The following is a 22,183-nucleotide window of genomic DNA, read 5'->3' as shown; positions in this document are numbered from 1 at the left end:
ATGTGTTTCTTCTAGGTTAACCAATTTGTTGATGTATAATTTTTCATAATATACTCTGATAACTTTTTGTATTTCTCTGGTGTTGGTTCTTATTTCTCCTCTCATTTGTGATTTTGTTTAGTTGAATTCTTTCTCTCTCTTTTTTCTTTTAATGAGTCTGGCTAAAAGTTTAGCAATTTTGTTGATCTTTTCACAGAACTGATTGCTGGTTGCATTGATTTGTTCTACTGTCTTTTGTTTCTATTACATTGACTTCTGCTCTAATCTTTCTTTCTTCTTCCTTGCAATGCTTTTAAGTGTTATTTATTCTTTTTCTAGCTCCTTTAGGTGTTAGGTTAGGTTTTTAATTTGAGATTTTTCTTGTTTATCTTATGTTACAGATAATCTGTATTGCTATAAACGTTTCTCTTAGAACTGCTTTTGCTGCATCCCAAAGATTTTGGACCATTGCATTTTCATTTTCATTTGTCTCCATCTATTGATTGCCTCTTTGATTTCTTGGTTGACTCACTCATTGTTTAGTAGCATGTTTACTTAACCTCCACATATTTGTGTTCCTTCCAGATTTTTTTCTTGCGGTCGATACCTAGTTTTGCAACGTTGTGGCCAGAAATAAGGCATGATATGATTTAAATATTTTGGAAGTTTTTGAGACATGTTTTGTGACCTAACATGTGATTGATTCTGGAGAATATACCCTGTGCATTTGAAAAGAATTTGTAGTCCACTAATTTAGGATGGAATGTTCTGAGTATATCCATTAGATCATTGGGTCCAATGTGTCATTTAATGCTATTCTTTACCTATTAATACTGTATTTAGATGACCTATCTGTTGACGTAAGTACAGTATATTATTGTGTTACTATTGATTGCTTCCTTTATATTTGTTATTAACTGTTTTATGTATTTGGTGCTTTTATGTTGGGCGCATAAATATTTAAAAATTGTTATATTTCTTGTTAGATTGTTCCTTCTATGATTATGTGGTGTTCCTTGTTACAGTCTGTTTTAAAGTCTATTGTATATAAGTATCACAACCCAGGCTTTCTTTTCACTTCCATTTGCATTATAAATGCTTTTCCATCCTTTCATTTTCAATCTGCATGTGTCTTTATATCTAAAATGAGTCTCCTGTAGGAAACAGATGACCTTTGCTTTTTTAAATCCATTCTATCATCCTCTGTCTTTTGATTGGAATGTTTAGTCCATTTACATTCAAAGTAATTATTGATAAGTATGTACTTATTGTCATTTCGTTACTTGTCTTACAGTTGTTCTTATAGTTCTTCTCTGTTTTTTTGCTCTCTTCCTTCATGGATTTCTGGCCTTCTTTGGTGATATACTTGGATTCCTTTTTCTTTATTTTTTGCATATCTATTACTGGCTTTTGATTTGTGGTTACCATTAGGTCTATATGTAGCATCTTATGCATATAGCAGTCTATATTAAGTTGATGATTACTTAAGTTTGAACCCATTCTGAGAGTACTAAATTTTTATTCCTCTCAGGTTTTAGGTATATGATGTCATACTTTACATCCTTTTATTTTATGAATCTCTTGACTGAGTTTTGTAGGGGTACTTAATTTTACTGCTTCTGTACTTCCTGCTTTTCTTATTCTTGCATATGATCTTTCCTTTCCACTTAGTCTCCTAAGTGGACTTAAGTGATGGAGATACTGTATCTTTAAGGGCAGGGACTCAGTTTCCTATCACCCTCTGGTCGGAAACTAGCCTGTTGATATTTAAACTTCCAGGTGTTGAGATAAAACATAGGAGCACTGTGCCACCGGGTGGGCAGCCAGCATGGACCCAGAGTGAAGTCAGAGACCTGAAGAATGCCTGGGAGACATGAGGGGAGATTGTTTGCTCCCCTATGGAGGCTTCCTAAATAGCAGAAAACACAAACTCCCTTCTTCAGGGACAAGAGAGTGGTCTGACACTATTTTGCTCCTACCCATCAGCACAGATGGACTCAGTGAGCAGCAGAGTGCCCACAGTGAAGGCTTGAGCCACTTACACCAACGCCTTTCCCCTTGTGCTCTGGAGGTGCATTTTTAGTAGGGTAAGTGTGCTTTAGAGCCATAGCAGCAGCGAGCCCCTACCCAAGAAGACCAGCACAAACCCCCCTATACTCACCAAGTCTACTGACCATAGAGTCCTGCAACTCTTCAGTTCTAGTAGAAGCAGGATTTGGCCTCTTTGAACAAACATACCAAAACACACTTAGTTGAACAAACATACCAAAAAACACTTAGTTAAAATGCACCATACACTGGATATATTCTAAACACTCCCTACTGCAGGCAAGGAGAAACTTTGCAGAGGACTCACCCAAGGGAAAGAAAGCCAAAACACAATAGCAGAGTACATGCAGCATCCACCAGAAACACATCCTGAAGTACCAGGCCCTGGACCTCTTCTTAATATAGCTATTACTGTCAGGAACAGGAAACATAACAGTCTTTCCTAATACACAGAAGACAGAGACCTAGACAAAATGCCAAGACAGAGGAATTTGTCCCATAAGAAAGAACAAACAAGGTCATGGGCATGGATCTAATCAAAACTAGTATAGATAGTATGCCTGAGCCATAATTTAAAATAACAAGCATAAGGATATTAGCAGAGCTTGAGGAAAGTATAGAAGACACCAGGGAGTCTCTTACTACAGAGATAAAAGACCTAAAACCCAGTCGGTTCAAATTTTTAAAATGCTATAACCAATATGTGAAACCATGTGGATCTAATTACCACAAGGATGGAAGAAACAGAGGGACAAATAAATGATATAGAATATAAAATTATGTAAAATAATGAAACTGAAAAGAAGAGGGAAAGAAAAATATTGGATCATGAGTGTAGACCTAGGGATTCAGGGACTACATAAGAGTAATAGCATTCATATCATAGGAGTCCCAGAAAAAGAAGAGAAGGAAAAAGTAGTATATTTTTTTGAGGAAATTATAGCTGAAAACTTCCCTAATCAGAGAAAGGAAACAGACATCCAAATCCAGAACTCCCATCACTTCAACAAAATCAGGCCAATACCAAGATATATTGTAGTAAAATTTGCAAATACAGAGATAAGGAAAAAATTCTGAAAGCAACAAAGGAAAAGAAATCCCTAACTTTCAAGGGAAGACAATTAAGGTTAGCAACAGACATACCAAAAAAAACCCAAAACAAAACAAAACAAAAAAACAAACAACCAAAAAACTCCAAAAACATGGCAGGCCAGAAGGGAGTGCATGATATATTCAATGTGCTGAATGGGAAAAATATGCAGCCAAGAATATTTTGTCCAGAAAGGTGGTCATTCAGAATGAAAGTAGAGATAAAGAATTTCCCAAACAATAACTAAAGGAGTTCATGACCACTAAATCAGCCCTTCAAGAAATATTAAAGGGAACTCTTTGAGTGGGAAAGAAAGACAAAAGCAACAAAGACTAGAAAGGAACAGAGAAAATCTCCAGAAACAATGACTTTACAGGTAATACAATGGACCTAAATTCAATAATAATAACTATCAATAATGTCCCTGAAAATAAATGGACTAGAATAGATTACATACTAGATTAGAATGCATTGCGTATCAGAATGGGTTAAAAAAAGACCCATTTATCTACTGCCTACAAGAGACTCATTTTAGACACAAAGACACCCCAGACTGAAAGTGAGAGGGTAGAGAACAATTTATCATGCTTATGGATGTCATAAGAAGACTGGGTTAGCCATACTTGTATCAGACAAACTAGATTTTAAACCAAAGAATATAACAAGATGAAGAAGGCCACTCTATCATGATAAAGGTGTCTATCCAACAGGATATAACAGTTGTAAATATTTAGGCCTCCAATGTGGAAGCACCCAAATATATACATCAATTAATTACAAACAAACTTATTGATAACAATAAAACAATAGTGGGGGACTTTAACACCCCACTTACAGAAATGGACAGATCATCTAAGCAGAAAACCAACAAGGGAACAATGCCCTTGAATGCCACACTGGACCAGATGGACTTAACAGATATATTCCGAACATTTCAAACTAAAACAGCAGAATACACATTCCTTTCAAAGGCACATGGATTATTCTCCAGAATAGATCACATACTAGGTTAAAAATCAGGCTTCAGAAAGTACAAAAAGATTAATATCATAGCATGCATATTTTCCAAGCACAACTCTATGAAACTTGAAGTCAACAACAAGGAAAAATTTGGAAAGCCTATAAATACATAGAGGTTAAAGAACATTCTAGTAAAGAATGAATGGGTTAACCAGGGATTTAAAGAAGAAATTTAAAAATACATGGTAACAAATGAAAGTGAAAATGTGATTATTCAATCCTTTGGGATGCAGCACAGGCCATTACAAAAGGGAAGTATATAGCAGTACAGGCCTTACTCAAGAAGCAAGAAAATTCTCCAATACACACCCAAACCTTACACCTAAAAGAACTAGAAAAGGAACAGCAAATAAAGCCTAAACCAGCAGAAAAAAAATAATGAAGATTAAAGCAGAAATAAATGATATAGAAACAAACAAAAAAACAGTACAACAAATCAATGAAACTAGAAGTTGTTTCTTTGAAATAATTAATAAAACTGATAAACCTCTAGCCAGATTTATCAAAAAGAAAAGAAAAAGGGCCCAAATAAATAAAATCATGAACGAAAGTGGAGATATCACAAATAACACCAAAGAAATATAACTATAAGAGAATATTATGAAAAATTATATGCCAACAAACTAGGCAAGCTGGAAGAAGTGGCCAAATTCCTAGAAACTCAAAAACTACCAAAATTTAAATAAGAAGAAATAGAAATTTTGTACAGGCCTATAACCAGCAAAGATATTCAATCAGTAACCAAAACTATCCCAACAAATAAAAGTCCAGGGCCAAATGGCTTCCCAGGAGAATTCTACCAAACATTTAAAGAATTACTGTCTATTCCTCTCAAACTATTCCAAAATATAGAAATGGAAAGAAAACTTCCAAACTCATTCTATGAGGCCAACATTACCTTTATTCCAAAACCAAAGACCCCACTAAAAAAGAGAATTACAGGCCAATATCCCTGATGGAAATGAATGCAAAAATTCTCAATAAGATTGAGATCCAACAGTACATTGAAAGAATCATTCACCATGATCAAGTGTGATTTACTCCTGGGCTGCAAAGGTAGTTCAATATTTGCAAATCAATCAACATGATACATCACATTAATAAAAGAAAGGATGAAGACCATATTATCTTCTCAATAGATGTAGAAAAAGCATTAGACAAAGTTCAGGATCCATTATTGATAAAAACCCTCCAGAAAGTATGGATAGACAGAACATAGCTCAACATCATAAAGGCCATATATGAAAGACCCACAGCTAAGATCCTCAGTGGGGGAAAACTGAGAGCTATTCTTCTACAGTTAGGAACAAGACAGGGATATCCACTTTCACCAATGTTATTTAACATAGTACTGGAAGTCCTAGGTTCAGCAATCAAACAACAAAAAGAAATAAAATGCATTCATATAGGCAAGGAAGAAGTCTAACTTTTTTCACTATTCACAGATGGACGACATGATACTCTATCAAAAACTTTAAAGACTCTACCAAAAAATTCCTAGAACTGATGATATAAGAATTAAGCAGAGTCACAGTATACAAAATCAATGTATAGAAATCTGTTGAATTTCTATACACAGAAGAGTAACAGAAAGAGAAATCAGGGAAACAATCCCATTTACAATTGTGCCAACAACCATAAGATACCTAAGAATAAACCTAACCAAAGAGATAAGAGATCTGTACTCAGAAAACTGTAGAACACTTTTGAAAGAAATTGAAAATGACAGAAAGAAATGGAAAAACTGCCCTTTCTTATGGATTGGAGGAACAACTATTGTTAAAATTTCCATACTACCAAACCAGTCTATACAATGTAATGCAATCCCCATCAAAATCCACCAGCAGTTTTCACAGAGCATTTTTCACAATCTTAAAATTTATATAAAACCCCAAAAGACCCCAAATAGCCAAAGAAATATTGAAAAAGAGAAGCAAACATGGAGACATCACAATTCCAGACTTCAAGCTGTATTACAAAGCTGTAGTTATCGAGACAGTATGGCATAGGCACAAAAACAGATACATATAGGAAACCCAGAAATGGACCTACAACTACACAGTCAACTACTCTTTCCCAAAGCAGGAAAGAATACAATGGCAAAGACAGTCTTTTCAACAAATTATTTTGAGAAGACTGGACAGCAACCTGCCAAAGAATTAATCTGGACCACATCTTACACCATACGCAAAAGTAAATTCAAAATGGATGATAAACCTAAATGTGAGACAGGAAACAATCAAAACCCTAGATTAGAACACAAGTAGCACCTCTTTAACCTCAGCCATAGCAACTTCTTACCAGATATGTCTCTGGGGCAATGGAAACAAAGGCAAAAAATGAACTATTGGGACTCAATCAAGATAAAAAGCTTATATTGAAGGGTAAGTAAAGGAAATAGTCAACAAATCCAAAAGGCAACCTTCAGAATGAAAGAAGGTATTTACAAATGACATGTCTGATAAAGGGTTTCCATCCAAAATATATAAAGAACTTAACAAACTCAACACCCAAAATACAAATAATCAGGTTATAAATGTGCAGAAGACATGAAGAGACATTTTTTAAATTCTTTTAATGTTTTATTTATTTTTGAGAGAGAGAAACAGAACATGAGCAGAAGGGCAGAAAGAGAAGGAGACAGAATCCAAAGCGGGCTCCAGGCTCTGAGCTGTCAGCACAGAGCCTGATGCAAGGCTCAAACTCATGAATGGTGAGATCATGAACTGTTTGAAGTCAGACATTTAACCAACTGACCCACCCAGAGCCTCCATGAATAGACATTTTTCCAAAGAAGACAAGCTGATGGCCAACAGACACATGAAAAGATCCTCAATATCACTCATCATCAGGGAGGAAATACCAATCAAAACTAGAAGGAGATACCATCTCACACCTTCAGTATGGCTAAAATTAACAACACAGGACACAAAGGATGTTGGTGAGGATGTGGAGAAACCAGAACCCTCTTACACTGCTAATGGGAATGCAATCTGCTACAGCCCTCTGGAAAACAGTATAGAGTTTCCTCAAAAAGTTCAAAATAGAACTACCCTATGACCCAGCAATTGCATTACTAGATATTTACCCAAAGGATACAAACATACTGATTTGAAGGTGCAGATGCACCCGCAGTATTTATAACAGCATTATCAACAATAGGCAAATTATGGAAAAAACCCAAATGTCCATTCAAATGATGAATGGATAAAGAAGATGTGGCAGGGGTGCCTGGGTGGCTTAGTTGGTTTGGCATCCTACTTCAGCTCAGGTCATGATCTCCTCGTTTGTAAGTTGGAGCCCCACATTGAGCTCTGCACCAATAGGCTGATAATGTGAAGCCTACTTGAGATTCTCCCTCTGTCATTCTCTATCTCTCTGCCCTTACCTGAATCGTGCCTTTTCTCTCTTTCAAAAAATAAACTTAAAATTTTTGATATTTAAATGAAAAAGAAGATGTGGCATATATACACAATGGAATATTACTCAGCCAAAAAAGAATGAAATCTTGCCATTTGCAGTGACATGGATGGAGCTAGAGTTTATTATGATAAGCAAAATAAGTCAGAGAAAGACAAATATCATATGATTTCTCTAATGTGGAATTTAAGAAACAAAACATGAACATACAGGAAGGGAAAAAAAGAGAGGGAGACACACCTCAAGAGACTGTAAACCTTAGAGAATAAACTGAGGGTTGCTGGAGGGGATGTAGGTGGGAGATGGGCTAAATAGGTGATTGGCATTACAAAGGGCACTTGGAGTGTAGAGTACTGGTGATGTATGTAAGTGATGAATCACTAAATTCTATTCCTGAAACTAATATCACACATATTTTAATACAAGAATTTAAATTAAAACTTGAAATACGGCACCTGGGTGGCTCAGTGTGTTAAGTGTCCAACTTTGGCTCAGGTCACGATCTTGTGGTTCGTGAGTTTGTGTCCCATGCAGGGCTCTGCCCTGACAACTCAGAGCCTGGAGCCCACTTCAGATTCTGTGTCTTCCTCTGTTTCTGCCCCCCGCCCGCCCATTTTCTCTGTCTCTCAAAAATAAACATTAAAAAGAAAACTTGAAACAAAAAATAAATCCAAATAAAGTAAAATAGTTTCAGGTTTTAATCACCACCAATGATAAGAACTCGTGAAGTTTATTTCCTCTGGTTTTCAAAGACAAATGTTACAGAGACTTGTCTTCCCATTGCACGTCCCCAGTGCCTGGGATGCCTGGGATGCCTGATGTGGGATCTTTTCCTCAGATCTGCCCCTCTCCCCTGTCTACATATCCCTCCCTCCTGCAGACTGTCCAGAGGGTGAGTTTGGCTCTCAACCCTGATTCTGCACTTTCTAACATCTTTGTCATGGGTTCTTCTCTACATTTAGCAGTGGAGAATCTGTTAAGCCAGTCTTCAGGTCCTCTTTTTGGACTATTTGCACTGATATGGGTGTTATCTAGGTATACCCTTGTGAGATGAGCCTAGGATCCTCCTACTTGGCCATCTTCCCCAGAAGTCCGAAGGGAACTTATTTTAAATAATGCTCTTTTAATGTGTAAATATAGCCTCTATTTAGACATCTTCTTTAGCAATCTGTTTACTTTTTCTTGTCTGATCCGTGTGCTAGAGAATCATTTTGGGCACCAAGATGATTTTTTAAATAGATTTATTTTAAACAGTCAAATATTTTAAAGTCTAAAAAGAGTAAAAAATGGAAAATACATTCATTTTAGAGAAAGCCATGTAATATCATAATATTTGAAAGTATTCTATAAGAGGATGAATTCAGCCTATAGTAAATTTTGTAAGTTCTGATTAAATTAATAATACAGAATGCATCATTTTGATGAATATTTAACCAAATATGAAACATTCCAATCTATTCTATGTAGGTCATAGGACTGAATTAATCATTGCAAATATATGATGTTTTTGCTTCTCATTTTATTTCAATATATGGGTTATGAAAGGTAAATCAATTGTTATATTCTGTTCCATTAAAAATGTAGTCCAGAGGAGCCTGGGTGGCTCAGTCCCATGATCTGACTTCAGCTCAGGTCATGTTCTTGAGGTCTGTGAGTTCGAACCCCATGTCTGGCTCTGCTGACAACTCAGAGCCTAGAGCCTGCTTTGAATTCTGTGTCTCTTTCTCTGTCTGCCCCTCCCCCAGTCATGGTTTTTTCTCTCTCTTTCTCTCCCCCCTCTCCCACAAAAATAATTTTTTAATGTAATCCATAAAGTTTTAGAATAATCAATAGCTAAAATATTCCTCTAAAGAAGTATTTAATTAGGGGCACCTGAGTGGCCATGATCTCGAAGTCTGTGCTGACAGCTTGGAATTGGGTTCTGCTGCAGATTCTGTGTCTCCCTCTCTCTCTCTGCCCTCCTCTGCTCTCTGGCTCTCAAAAATAAAACATTAAAAAATGTTTTTAAGTATTAATTACAAAAGGTTTCTAAAAAAGAGGGGCGCCTGGGTGGCTCAGTCGGTTAAGCATCCAACTCAGGCTCGGGTCATGATCTCGGGACATGTGGTTACAAGCCCCACATCAGGCCCTGTGCTGACAGCTAGCTCAGAGCCCGGAGCCTGTTTTCAGATTCTGTGTCTCCCTCTCTCTCTGACCTTCCCCTGCTCACCCTGTCTGTCTCTCTCTCAAAAATAAATAAAAATATTAATTTTTTTAAATGAAAAAATAACTCACATAACTTGTTTAAAGCATAGTTTTTTTGCAATTCAGTAACCAAAAATAATTTAAGTACACTACATTTTTCACCTTGACACTTTGACTCCAAAGAAACACTCATGACAAAGTTATCAGAAATATAATTATTAAGTAATAGACAATATGCTATAATTGGACATCATATAGAGTAGTAGTACTCCATATGGTTTTATCAGATGAAAGTTCCTAAAATAATGTAAATTTAAGTTGCAAACTTAAATTCACATTCAGAGATTTGTTGCTTCTGCCATTTATTGTCCCATAATCTATTTTTAGCCTTTTCTGCCTCACTCTCACTCTTGTTCATTTTCTCTCCAATGGAGTTGCATGGAGGGCACTTTTCCCCCTATTTTAAAATAGGATTTTTCATTCCTGGTAACCTCACGGTGGTGTAGTGACAGGCATCAATAGAGATCAGAATATGAACTTGACCAGTTGATAATTCAGATAATGGATTTGAACCATCATGCTGTTATCTTTTAAAAGCTGTTAAAAGAAAGTTAGCATTTTCACATATTGTTTTTCATGTGCGATTTTCACACTTAAGCATAAATTCACCTGGTAGTGGAAATGGATGTAATATATTTGAGAGAACTAATTGTGGTGATAGTGCAGTTACTGGCATTGAATTCACCTCTAGCCCTCATTTCGTCTGCAGAAAGATAAAGATGTTATTTCTCCACTCTTGTCATCTGTGCAGCATCAAACTAAGTCAATTAGAAATGCATTTTGTTGAGCATGTGATTCCCTTTCCATGTCTCTTCTCCCACATGCTTTGCTATTCCATTATTGGATCCATAGTAATAACACTGTAAAGAATAATTAAGCAAAAACTTGCAAAATAACAGATGAAAAAACATGTCTTCCATTCCAAATATCCTTGGAAATTTTATGAGTATACACTGATAATGGATTTCATTGTATTTGAACAAGCAAAAATTGAGGTGCCAGCAAGGGTTTAATCTCCTTTCTGGGAGATGTTGGCAAGCTGGAGGAAGGCAGAGGGAGCCTGCAATGATTGTGTCCACTGACCTCCATTCCCTAAGAGCACCTCTTTAGGCCCCCAGTTGAATGACAAACCAGAAACCTGCTCTCAGGTTAAAGCTCCTCATTAAGCAAATAGGCTTCTTTCAGAGAAAGACAGGAGGTATGTTTCAGTCAGCCAACTGTGCAATACCCTGGGGGTAGGTAATCTACCAAGAACTGTCTCTTCAATTGTTACCAGCTCATAGGATCCAGGATCCCAAGTTCCTCCGGCTTTTACAGCCAGGTGATTAAGGTGTTTCCTCAGGGCAATAGCTCAAAACCTAGGGCACGAGACACATATAAAAGCTCCCCTCTGGGAGATACTGGTTCTCTGGAGTACTGCAGAGGGAGAGCTTAAAAATGGCACCTACCAACTGAAATGAGGCAGAAGGAGAGCATATATGCCCTCATATATATGAGCATATATGGTGTGTATATATATACACACACACATATATATGTATATATATACATATATATCATCCACCAGAAGAAGGAAAAAAATTAATTTAAAAAAGAAGATGCCCCTGCCAGCTAGAGCACAAAGATGACACACACCAGCTGGAAAGAAGCAGAGTGGGGAGTATATAGACGGTGCCTACAGGAAAAAAGAAAAAGAGGAAAAACAGAGATAACACCCAGTGAGAGAGGCAGGGGAGAACAGAAGATGGTACCCACCAGCCAGCATGCCCCTGGCATATGTCATTGTGTGCTAAATTAGATGCTTGCCCCCCAGGCCACACTTTAAGATTAGCAAATGAGCCTCAATCACATAAAGTATGGACATCTCTTGATCAGATGCTTCTGTGCTGGGCCCTGAGGCAGGTGAGTCCTAGTGCACAAACCATTTAAGAGTCATTTCTCAGGTTGTTATAGCTTTGTGGGTCTCCTCGGTTTTCAAAGCTAGATATTTTGGGGTCTCATCTCTTAGGTGCAGGTGTTAAAAGGAGGGGGTGCCCAATGTGGAGTTGAAACTGCTTCGATATGGGCCTTCTCTCATTCTCCAGATGTATAGCGGTTGCTCTGACAATTTTTAGGATTTTTCACAGGAAGTGTTTCATATATAGTGGCACATTCATTGTGTTCATGGGAAGAGGTGGTCCCTGGATCTTTCTACATCATCGTTTTGAACTGTAACTTCTCCAAATCCAAAGGTTCTGAAAGAAAAAGGCAAACTTACTGCAGATATAAACTCAATGGAAAAATCTTTCTCTGACCTCTTCAAATGGTTTGAGAAAAAGAAGGAATTGATCAAAGGCTACCACAATAGTAATAAATCACTGAAGATGTGTACTTAGGATTAAATAGTAATAGTTGAAAAGGAAGGCTGGAAATACCGAGTGCTAAAGACTCACACAGAAAGGAAACTCACACTGCCAATTGAGGACATCACTCAGGTCTGGAACAAGGCCCAAAATGAGGCTTTGGTCTTCCAGGTGAGCCTGAGGAAGGAGCAGATGCACATTCACTCTCTAAAGAAGACTACTGAGGAAAAGACTAAAGAAAACAATGACCTCATTGTGGCAACCTCATTTCCAAGATGGAGAAGATCTGACATGGAAGTCTCTGCCCAGTGCGCATCCTCCTTCCTGTCTTTCTTTCCATCTGATGTTGTCTGTTAGAATTCTGAATTCCTGTTCTTTCTTCTCAACCTCCACTCATTTTTAAACCAGATTGGCTTAAAAAGAAGACTGAATAAAGTTTCCTTTAAGTTACAGAGAGAGAGAAAGAGAGGGCACTTCTGTGCAGGTGCTCTGGTCAATAGTCTCAGCTGACACCTACCTATATGACATTCTAGCCTAGGTTCCTGAAACATGAGTAAAGAAGTCTCCAGAAGATTTCAGTTTTTAGCCTTTCAAGTATTCCCAGCTGACACATTAGACCTTATGAAGACAAGCTGTTTTCACTGTGACTTCTCCACATTCCTCATACACAGAATCAGGAAGCCTAATAAAATGATAGTTCTTTTAAACCACAGATTTTTGGGGCAATTTGTTATACAGTAAGAGATAACCAGAATGCTTCCCCATCTTCCATATCCCATTTTCCATTTTTCAAATGTCCCCAGTTCATTTGGAGTCCATTTCAGTTGGGACAACTACTTCTCCCACAGCTCCAAGGGTGAAATAGGTGATACAGGGCAATCCAATTGGCAGTGCTATTCCTCTAGCAACAGAGACTAGTACATGCAAGTGCACATGAACTAAGCCAGACTCTAGATTCAGGTTGACTATTAAAAGTTATGCTTGGAATTTTCTCTAAGTGGTTTTGGGTTTGTTTGTTTTTTTCCCCCCAAACAATTTGGACTTACAGCAATTACTTGTTTTAATCAGCAGGAAGCCAATCTGAAAATAAAGGCAATGCATGGAGGAAAAGAGAGGTAAAAACTCATACCCGGGGCCCTAATGACACCATAAACTTTTGTTTAAAATTTTTAAATTTTTGAAATGTTTTTATTTTATTTTTGAGAGAGAGATAGACAGAACATGAGTAAGGGAGGGGCAGAGAGAGAGGGAGACACAGAATTTGAAGCAGGCTCCAGGCTCTTGAGCTGTCTGCACAGAGCCCATGCGGGGCTTGAACTCATGGACTGTGAGATCATGACTTGAACCAAAGTCAGATGCTTAACCAAGTGAGCCACCCAGGCGTCCCAACATCATAAACTTTTCAATTAAACTTTTCCCTTAAATTTGTTCTTCTGGATATTTTAGTTATGTACTCTCCTTTTATTATTTAATCCAGTTTGGGTTGAGCTTTCTGTTGCATCCAAAACCATTATAAACTTTCTATGTATAAACCTGAAAACTTTCTTGAAAGGCTCATGTCTGTGGCTACCATGGATGAAAGAACTGAGAAGGAGGGAACCTTTTATTTTTCACCTTATATTTTTCTGTATATTTGAATTATCTAACAATATGGACCAATTATTTTTTTCCACATTGACAGAAATCATCTAGGTGGTAGAATAGGCCATGTTTGGTGTTGCTCATCATATTTTTCTGTATGATATCCAACCACTTTCATAAGAAGAAGTTATATTTTATATTCTTATAATATAAAATTTTTATATTCTTATAATATAAAAAGGTATTGAGTACTTAGTATGCTAATAATTTCACATGTATTACCTCTTTTCATCTTCACAATAGGTCCAGTGTTTACCCTGTGCTCTCCCCCAGCAGAGTAGGAAAATAAACTGAGAGGTATTCAAGATTTTGCCAGAGGCAAGGTAAGTGGTCAAATTAGGATTTAACTAGTGGTAAATCAAGGTCTGCCTGATACCACAGTCAGTGCTCATAACTGCCTCACCATCAGTTACTCAATTGCTTGTCCAACTAGTGTTTGAACATTCAATCTTAAGATTAGGATAAATCTGTCAACCTAATTTATGTTGAAAAACAACAAAAATTAGTTATCTGTTAATTCCACCTGCTGAGAAAAGGTTTTTTTGTTTGTTTGTTTGTTTGTTTTTTCTCCTGACTATGCTGAATGACCTAATCCCTCATCCAGGTACTTTTCTTTTAAATATTCGAAGATAGTTATCATGGCTCCCCCTTAATAGTTCCCTACATGTACCGACCATATCCATGTTCACACGCAGATACATACATAAACAGCATGCGCGCGCACACGCGCACCCCCCCCCCACACAAACCATTTCTTTTCCGATGTCTTTAAATCCTATCAAATCATCTATAAAACCTTCCTTAAAGCCACCTTTTCGGTTTTCTCACTGTTGTGATCCCATTTTCTCACCATCTTGTACCTTCTCACCCTTTTAAAACTAAATAAAGTCTGCAAAGTGTAATTGATTTTCCCAAGGGCACAACTCTACCTATTGATTGAATACAGAATGTCTGAATACTGCTTTCTTATGCATCAATATAAAATATTCTTGATCAGGCATAACCCACACAACTCTTTATAGTGTGGTATTTATGTGTATTTTTTCCCATTCAGACAGACAGATAGGTAGATACATAAGCAAACAGGTCACTACTTTGATATCCCACTAATATATTAGTAGCTTGGATGAAAATCCAACTATGGAAGACAAGGCTGATATTTCAGACCAGAGACTAAGAATTTAGAATGCTTACCAATGTGATAGAATAAATAACAATTGAGTTTTTTTAAGCGCTATGACAGACATTTCAAAGAAGCAGTGTATCTAATTCAGCCTGTATTTAGTTGTGAGTTGGAAACAATTCCTGGCTAAGAACATATGCCCAGTTTAGAATTATGCATTTCTCTTTCAGAGAGAGCATTTCACAAGAAAATTTTATCATTCCTATCATGAGAGTCTATGAAAAAGTGGTATCTGGGAAAATTGCACAGATGCCAATTAAAAAGGCAACAACATAAGCCCATATTCAGTCTCTGGCTCGATGCACAAAAAGGAATTGTGCATTGGAAAAAGAGAGATTGTCACATAACATCTACCATAGCTCTCCTTTGCTTACATACAATGCAGGTAATACAGTCCCATAGTACCCACCTTCCAACCTCCATTCCCTGTTCCTTGCAGCCCACCCACTGCCTACATACCCTATGCAACTCTATGGACACACCATACATATATATATAGTGGGAATTTTACCCATTCACCCACAACTATCTCTATGATTCCTAAATAGAAGTTTTTCTTCTGTTTAATGATAATAATGGTTACAATATGCATTGTGTTCATTAGGTGTGATTGAAGAGCATTAACGTATGAAAGGACCAGGTGGGCCCCCTAAATTGTTTTTGCTTCTTTCTCTAGTCTTCCCTGATTTATTATCTATGGGATGAGGTCACAGGACAATGATATACATAATGCATTACCCCAGGCCATCCCCCTTTAAACAGGCTTCCAGCTTTTTTTCAATCATCCCTACACCAATCTGTATTTCCTTACAAGGTCCCAAATCATTTCCCTCAGTTTTTTTCTTTGATCATATTCTAGGCTTCACAGCCTAAAAAAACAGGTTATTATTCTGCCCCAATCCTTATGTCTTGATTATACTAAAAAAATTGCATTTAAAAATAGTTTATTAGCATGTGCCAAAAAGAGTAATGTTCCTACTCTAATTGGTACTGCAGGGATTTTCCTCTTCCAGTCATTTAAAATATTACGTCTTAAACAGAAATATTCTTACTGTGACTCAGTGCAGAGAAACTGTTTATCTCCCAAAGATTATCCAGAGCCTACCTTATTTCCTACCTAAGTCCTTGAAAGACTTGTGAACTTTGGCATCTTTTAAGTATAAATTCTTTGTTTTATGAAAGTATTTTCCTGTCGTTAGTGATAGTAGCTTCCTTAGATTAAGTGCTGTAAGCTCTGTACATTACCTTGGAGTGATGCACAGCTACATAAAAGCCCAGACATATGTGAAACTGACTTGAACATACTGACTAATTTACTTGGTCTTATTCTGACTCACCACATGTCTTTGTTTACATCAAAGTTCATAAATCTTCACTTGAGGGGGGCCTGTGTGGCTCAGTCAGTTAAGCGCCAGACTTCAGCTCAGGACGTGCTCTCGCATTCTATGATTTCGAGCCCCGCCATCAGACTCTACTGTGAGTTTGAACCCAGCATCAGACTCTGCTGACAGCTCCTCCAGGAGCCTGCTTTGGATTCTGTGTCTCTCTCGCTCACAGCCCCTCCCCCCCTCCCTCCCTCCCTTTCTCTCTCTCTCTCTCTCTCTCTCTCTCTCTCTCTTTCTCTTTCTGTCTCAAAAATAAATAAACATTACATTTTTTAAATAAATAAACTTTCACTAGGGAAAGATAATTCATAAACAAGTCTTAACTGGTTGAATAAAAATTAAGCTTATATACAATATAGTAGAGAACAAAAGTGCATGTGTTTTTGTTATATACATTTTTTTGTGATGGTAGTAAACTACAAATGGGTTTTCATGTTTCAACTTAATAAATTCCAGCAGCTTATTATTGTGTAAATTAAGACAAGGCCACTGTGAAACAGCAGTCAAAACTACACTATGAAACAGCCCTATATTTTTGAGACCCCGAATACTGTATGAGTTAAGTTTAAACTCAGTAGCATAACATTAGTCCATCTTTAACCCTAAAACTCAGAAAAACTTCATTTACTTAAGCATTAGGTTATATGCTCCCATCAATAAAGTAAACCCATGGGCACCTGGGTTGCTCAGTTGGGTAAGCCTCTGGCTCTTGGTTTCATCTCAGCTCATGATCTCACAGTTCTGTGAGTTCAAGCCCCAAATCAGGCTCTGCACTGTCATCACAGAGTCTGCTTGGGATTATCTGTCTCTCTCTGCCCCTCCCATACTCACTCTGTGTCTGTCTTTCTCAAAATAAATAAAAAAATCTTTTAAAAAAGTAAACTCAAATCACCTAATATATATTCTGAGCATGTAGTATAAGAAAGGCACCTATGTAAAATATCCAGTTGTGATCTAAACAGACTATTAAGACTGGCCAGGTAATTTTTCTCACATGAACAGTCATTATTCCACACTTTGCTTACAATTATATACTATCTGTTTGACCCTATGATGTTTCTATTTCTAGAATAATCTCAATAATTGAAGTACTGTTAATAACAGAATAGCTTAAATTAGACTGAGTCTTCCAAGATGAAGAGAACATCATTAGTGTCAAGTATAGAAAATTCTAGTGTTGAATTGATTAAGAAAAATCTAAAAGAATTTTAATCCATTAACATGAGGCCACAAGATTAAAGAAAAATTCTCAGTACAGGTATAAACATATGTGACAATACTGGACAGATGTTTAAATGTTACTCCACTTCCTTGAGCAGATGCATCATTCACTGTTCTATTTCAGTAAGCTGGGAACATCATAATGAAATAAACAGACACATTTGGCAACAAGAGATCATCATTTTTATGAATTACATTTTTTGAAGATGGGACATTTTAAAGGGCTTTGCTGCAATATATCATCATACCTGGTGTAAATTTATAATGTGTCCTGTTTTTCAAAACTAAATCAAATCAAGTTTCAGGGAGATGAAATGAATTGATGAAAAGCTGTTTCTGAATCTTTGACAGGGTTTCAGCTTTTTTTTTTATCAAGGCAAATCTGTCTTGTAGCATGTTAATGTAAATTATGGTAGTGAATGTCATATCTCCATCTGCTCCAACAATCTGTTAAAACACACACTTCTTTTCTAGGGAAAAGAGTTTATAATCTTTTAGCATATTGCTATCAATACCCCTTCTGAATAAACTACGTCTTGGCAAAGTCTATTCTTCACCAATGACCTAATTCCCTGCCCTGGCAGAATTTCATGGTGATATCCCCAGAAGCGTATAAATATTTTTTCTCTATTCCTAGAAAGAGTTTTAACAGCTCTTGATACCATCCTCCATCCTGTGTGCATCCATCCACATCAGTGCAGCAGACACTGCATTTAGAAATCACCATGGGAGCTAGTTCTTCACATCAGATTAGCCAGTTTGGAAAACAGGGAAAGAAGTCAAAGGGAAAAACAGAGCTTTTAATCACAGCAAGGGTGGACTTAGAGCATCCTTGGAGTTCAGTTTTCCAAAGCACCAGCATTGGTTTGATAGAAAGAGCCTATCCCAAGAATCAGGAAGTTCAGTGGCTCAGCTGCTTTGAGATCTTGTGCAAGTTACTTAACATTCAAAGTGTCATTCCCCTCATGTATATCTGTCAATGAACAAGTGAAATCTTTTGTGAACGTATCCTATAAAGTTCTATAGATATATTAGTGTCTCATAAAGTTCTATAGATATATTAGTTATTTAAGGTCAATCTTCTTTTTCCTATAAACATTAAGAAAACAAGTCTGTACAATTATTTTTATATGCTGTGCTTTTAAGTCCTAATTTAAATTTCACAAAATAAATGAAACATGATAACTAGCATCTTAGAATATTAATTTGGAAGATATCTTAAATAGCATTTATTTTAACTCCCTCATCTTAAAGAACTTTTTAAAAATGATTATCAGGAAAGTGAAATGCTTTGACACTGATCTTAGTGCTGTGATTATTTACAATTGTGCTAAAATATCTTATTATAAAATCATATTAAGGTCAGAATTCTTTGCTTTTAACAAAAGAACACTTCATTGTATACATATGTGTAGACTGCATGTATACTTACATGTAATTTAAGATTTTACTGAGTGTGTTAGGCTATTCAGGTTAAGATTCAACTAGATGACATTGGGACAGGTACTGAGATAAATAAACATACTCTCTATCTTTGAAATACTGTATTCTATAAAGGGAAGAAAACAAACAAAAAATTACTGTTTTTTTATAAAACTAAACATACTCTTAACATGTAGTCCAGTAATCACAATTCTCTTTAATTATCTGAAGGAGCTGAAAACTTCTGTCCACACAAAAACCTGCACACAAATGGTAATAACAACTTTATCCAAATTGTCAAAACTGGAAGCAACCATGATCTCCTGTAGTGGGTGAATGGATAAATAATGGTCCATCAGACAATGGAATATTATTCAGTACTAAATAGAAATGAACTATCAAGCCATGAAAACAATCTATGAAACATGTAAGAAACTTAAAAGGATATTGCTAAATGAAACAAGTCAATTTGAAAAGGTTACATACTGTATGGTTTCGATTATATAACATTCTATAAAAGGCAAGACTGGAGAAAGGGAAAAGATAAGTAGTTGAAAGGTGTTAGGGAAAAGGGAGAGATTAATAGGCAGAGCACAGAGAATTTTTAGGGCAGAGAAACTACTCTGCATGATACGATGACAACAAATACACCTCTTTATACATTTGTACAAGCCCACAGAAAATACACCAGAAGCGAACCACAGTGTAAACTATGGACCTCAGGTGATAACAACATGTCCGTATAGATTCATCAGTTGTAACAGAAACACTATTCTGGTGGAGGTTGCTGATAAAGGAGCAGTATTTGCATGTGTGTGGGCAGGGCTTATGTGGGAAATCTCTGTAATGTAAACCTAAAACTTCTCTTAAAAAAATAATTTAAAAAAAGGCAAAGGCCATAATAAATAAGTATATCATAAGGTTTACAAGAAGAGAAACAGGTCCCCGCCCCATCTATTATTTTTCAATTATTAGTAACCAATGACAACCCATTACTTATAAATTTGAGTAGGTTCTATATCTTCTTTCTTGTGGACCTAACTGAACTTTAATTCACATTTATTTATTTATTTATTTATTTATTTATTTATTTATTTAATGGAGTTTTCATGGCTATGATTTGCTAAGCCATATCATAATACACCCCTTCTTCCAATATCCCCTCATTATTTTTTTAATTTGTTTTAAGTTTATATATTTTGAGAGAGAGAGAGTACACGTGCACACACATAAGTGGGGGAGGGGCAGAGACAGATGGAGAGAAAAAATCCCAAGCAGACTTCCTTGCTCCCTATCCAAATGGCATGGATTCTGTAACCAAGAGACTCCAAGAAACATTTGTCCAATTAATGTAAGGGCCTAAAAGTGACAGTGAAACAAGGGTTGAAACTGCCTTTACAAAGAAACACAATTTAATGATGAAAGTAGTCAAAGTTGCTCTGCTGTGGGAAGACAGTTTTGACTACATCGATGGATGACTATAGTAAGTTCCAAGCTTCCAATGCCTTCAAGCATTGTAGGAACAATGTCATAAATAGAGCACAAACTAAGTGAAAATGGAACCAAAGAACTTGAGAATTCAAAGTTAAAGTGAAGGGATGAAGAATTTGTTCTGTTTGGGAAAATTAAACATATAGGTCTGTCTTTCCACATTGACTTAATTAGTAAACAGTGTCACTTCCTATATTAAGTTATACATCTCTTCATTGGCTGCTACATGCCAACAAAACCTTGAATTAAAAAAAAAACCTGATTTTGCTTTTTCAGTGATCACTTTTAAAGATTGAAAATTCTAGACATAAACAGACATTTCTCCAAAAAAGGTATATGGATGGCCAGCAGCCACCTAAAAAGATGCTCAACATCACTCATCATCAGGGACAGGCAAATCAAAACCACGATGAAATATTACCTCATACCTGTCAGATGGCTAAAATAAAAAATTCCAGAAATAAGTGTTGGCAAGGATGAAGAGAAAAAGGAACCCTCATGCACTGTTGGTGGGAATGCAAACTGGTGTAGACACTGTAAAAGACAGTATGGTGATTCCTCAGAAAATTACGAGTAGAACTAATTTACCATCCAGCAATCACACTACTGAGTATTTAACCAAAGAATATGAAAACGCGCAGGCTGGATCCCCTGTACGCGAGCGCACATGCACTCTGGCTGCTTGTGGCGCTGGCGGCGCTCGGCCTGCTAGTGCACTTTCTCCCCGGCCCGCACTGCACGCCTCCCTTCTCGGACCGCTCCGGACGCTGCTGCCAGGGCTTGAGATGGAGGACGCCAGGTCGATGGAGCGGGAGAAGAGCCGGAGCTTCCGGGGAGGACAAGGGAGGGGGTACTTGCTTTAGCCCAATCTCCAATTAAAGTGCCAGTGACAGAAAAAAAAAAAAAAAGAATATGAAAACACTCATTTGAAGGAATCTTTGCATCCCTATGTTTATTGCAACATTATTCACAATAGCCAAACTATAGAAATAGCCTAAATGTCCATCAACAGATGAATGGATAAAAAAGATGTTGTATATATACAATGGAATATTATTCAGCCATAAAAATAATGAAATCTTGGTTATTTGCAACAACATGGATGGATCTAGAGAATATAATGCTAAGCAAAATAAACCAGTCACAGAAAGGCAAATATCATATGATTTCATTCATCTGTGGAATTTATGAAGCAAAACCAATGAACAAAGAAAAAAGAGAGAGACAAACCAAAAAAAAAGAAAGAAAGAAAGAAAAGAAACAACAACAACTATAGAGAGCAAATAGATGGTTTGCTTGCTACAGTTAAGAGGGGAGGGGCTTCCCAGGGGAATTCTACCAGACATTTAAAGCAGAGCTCATACCCATTCTTCTCAAACTATTCCAAAAAATAGAAATAGAAGGAAAGCTTCCAAACTCATTCTACGAAGCCAGCATCACCTTGATACCCAAACCAGACAGGGACCCAGCCAAAAAAGAGAACTACAGACCAATATACTTAATGAATACAGATGCAAAAATACTCAACAAGATACTAGCAAATCGAATTCAACAGCATATAAAAAGAATTATCCACCATGATCAAGTGGGATTCATTCCTGGGTTACAGGGATGGTTCAATATCCGCAAATCCATCAACGTGATTCATCACATTAACAAAAGAAAGGATAAAAACCATATGATCCTGTCGATAGAT

At 36.7% G+C, this 22,183-nt stretch overlaps 1 protein-coding gene across 1 annotated transcript in view; it reads left to right on the top strand.

The window, feature by feature from the left end:
- The window catches only part of CNGB3 (cyclic nucleotide gated channel subunit beta 3), a 243,675-nt gene that overhangs the window by 7,986 nt on the left and 213,506 nt on the right, over positions 1-22,183 (top strand). The window contains exon 3 of the mRNA XM_029923457.1: positions 14,029-14,108. The gene's annotated coding sequence lies outside the window, so the exon portion shown is untranslated. The remainder of the gene's footprint in view (positions 1-14,028; positions 14,109-22,183) is intronic.

Source organism: Suricata suricatta, chromosome 15, assembly GCF_006229205.1.
Source record: "Suricata suricatta isolate VVHF042 chromosome 15, meerkat_22Aug2017_6uvM2_HiC, whole genome shotgun sequence".
NCBI classification, from domain to species: Eukaryota; Metazoa; Chordata; class Mammalia; order Carnivora; family Herpestidae; genus Suricata; species Suricata suricatta.
This window is presented reverse-complemented; position numbering and strand designations above follow the sequence as displayed.